The sequence below is a fragment of the Pelobates fuscus genome, chromosome 6, assembly GCF_036172605.1.
Source record: "Pelobates fuscus isolate aPelFus1 chromosome 6, aPelFus1.pri, whole genome shotgun sequence".
NCBI lineage: Eukaryota > Metazoa > Chordata > Amphibia > Anura > Pelobatidae > Pelobates > Pelobates fuscus.
Window position 1 is genome coordinate 266,215,872 of NC_086322.1, and position 3,075 is coordinate 266,218,946.

Here is a 3,075-nt window from a genome sequence, read left to right on the forward strand (position 1 = left end):
GGGATAGTTACACCCCCTGTACAAGTGACTTTGGCAGCCTGGGACTCTGCTCCAGACTGCCAAAAGTCAATTCTGTGCAAAATTTACATCTGTCGTCAGTACGCACTTAACGCTGGTAGCAGACGTAACGATCTTCTACCTTGTAGCATCACACCTGCAAGGTGAAGTTTACTCTCCCCTCTCTGTGTGGTACAGGGGTAGGCAAGCTTCGGCACTCCAGATGTTTTGGACTACATCCCCTATAATGCTCTTACAGCCGTAATGCTGGCAAAGCATCAAGGGAGTTGTAGTCTACAACATCTGGGGTGCCAAAGGTTGCCTATCCCTGGTGTGGTACCTCCCACCTCCTGGCACTATTGTAGCACTTTTTTTTTTCTTTTTTTAATGATAATCTTTCCCTGCCTCTCCCCAAACCCTCCCTTCGCCAGCTCAGTGCCCGCACATGCGCTCTGAGTTGGCGCAAAAGTCCAATCACTGGCTTCTCAATGAGGGGACTTTGACGGGATTGAGCGAAACCCTTGCTGATGTCAGAGGAGGGAGATCAACGCCAGGAGCTGCGCCCATCTGTGGATTACCGGAAAGTATAAGACTTTTTTTTTTTTTTTTACATTTTAAGGGGACGGGAACCTTTATTAGCAATGCCCACTAGAACATTGAAAGGTCAAAAAAGCAAACTGGCAAAAAGGGTTGGAATAACCCATTAATAATGTTAAAACCTGGAATTTAAATGGGTTTTATCATTTCATTTACAAAACATACCAAAAAAGCTAATCATTTATTTTTCTTTAATGTCACACTTGGTATAAGTATTATTACCTCTAATTACAGTTGTAAATGTTCTGGGTAAGACACAAGCAGCTGTGCATCTATTTAGATGATTACAGAAACACTCCAAGCACCACAACCACTACAGCCTTTTATAGTGGTTATGGTGCCAGGAGGGGTCTGGCACCGCTCTACTGTAATTTGTGAGTTGTTGAATGGTTTGCCAACTTAGCTGGGTACTGCCATGCGCCCGCTGCTGCATCCACTGCATTCAGATTTATCCTGCAGGAGAATGTCAACAGAGCGCTCTCAGCCAATGATCACGTTTCTACGTCAGATGCAGTATTCATTTTGTCGCCGAACAATTTTAGTCGACTAACATTTTTGAGATTTAGTCGACTATAACTAGACTAAAACTTAAACAATTCAGATGACTAAAATACGACTATAACTAAATTGACATTTACTGCATAAAAATTACCACTGGTCGGCTGCAGAGAGATATCTGTCTTCTCCTGTGGGTGCATTGGTGAGTAAATTGTCAAGCCATTCTAAAACAGTTAAACACATTTCACGGATACAATGCCGGGGCACTCACAGCACTATAATCACTGCATCGGGCTGTAGTAGTTATGGTGCACGTGAGTGTTTCTTGAAGACCCGCCAGGTTCCTAAGCAAATTACCCCCTTACAAAAAGGGATGGTGAATGGAAACAACTTCGACCAAGTAACTTCATGGTGCCTGTGTCCATGTCTCATCCCTGGGTTCTACGCAACTGCTTTATGTCACCATATAGTTCATCCTGCTGTGGGTTTCGCAATATTTGACAATTCTGCTAAGTTGCTAAAACTCTGAAGCTAGGATGGGGACCAATGATGAATAGCAAAATTCAAGTATGTCCATAGTTTCTCAACCATATCAATAGAATTGTAGAATGGACCATGTAAGAAATACATTTTCTTGGTTCCATTCCAGAGAAGCTTTGGCGGAGAGCTTAGGGTTATTAGCATGCTAGAAGCTAGGAGTCATGGAGCCTGGCATTTTTCCTCTAGTATTACATCTATTTGGATCAGTCAAGAATTTACATCTATTTGGATCAGTCCAGACTAGTTGCTCAGTTTCTGCCAATAAAAGGGATCCCGACAATAAGAAGCTACCAGAGCCTTGCTTCACCCATGATGATGAGAGCTATTTAGGTTACAAGCCACGACACTCCCACACACAGCACACAAACCCTCCCCTCTGCCTGGGAGATAATTGGATCAGTAACTGTACTAATTCTAATCCAATTATCTCCAAGCACAGAAAAAACATACTGTTTAAAAACACCCCAAAAGTACCCTAAAAATACATAAAACCCCACGAATGTTACCTGATAGCCCTGATCTGAGTGACCAACATATCCAAAAATCACTTAGATCAGTCCAGGGGTTCATGAATTTTCTGAAAGTCATTTATTTGACCGACCGCAGGCATGGTCTCATAGCCGAAAATAGTTCCAGGGCATTCGCGGCTAAGTCCCCCTAAAGTCTTTTCGCGGTTTTGGTACATGCAAACAAGATGTCCGCCGCCTTGTGGTGGTCCGTAAGGAACACTTAGACCACTGCGGTGGAAATTGCAACAATGTGTCAATTAAGCTTAACAAGCTCCAGGGTGGTCTCCGGTTCGTGCGGCTGTTCGGTAAACGAACCATATAATCCAATTTGCACGAACAGAGCCTGTTTAAAGTATTTTAGCCAGGTCTATTGCAGGGGCCATAGTCACAGGGTAGGAGGCTGGCAAAAAGGTCCCTCCAAAAACCAGTGGCGAAATTACTTTCATCACAATCGGTATTTGTTGTGATCTCTATTATTTGTACCAAAAGATTATATAAAGATTCACAGCAAATTAAAGGGAAACTCCAGTCCCAGGAAAACAAACAATCTGTTTTTGTGGCACTGCAGGTCCCCTCTCCCTCCCACCCCCCAATCCCCGGTTGCAGAAGGGGTGAAAACCCCTTTAGTAACTTACCAGAGGCAGCAACATGTCCCACGTCGCTGCTTCTTCCTCCGCGCCGCTCCTCCCTCTGATTGTGTCGGCCAGTGGGCGAGACTGATCCCGCCCACCGGCCGGGGAGACCTAATGCGCATGTGCGGCATTGCCGCGCATGCGCATTAGCGCTCCCCATAGGAAAGCATTGAAAATGCATTTCAATGCTTTCTTATGGGGAAATGAGCGACGCTGGAGGTCCTCACACAGCGTGAGGACGTCCAGCGACGCTCTAGCACAGGTATCCTGTGCTATAAATTAGGAAGTGCCCTCTAGTGGCT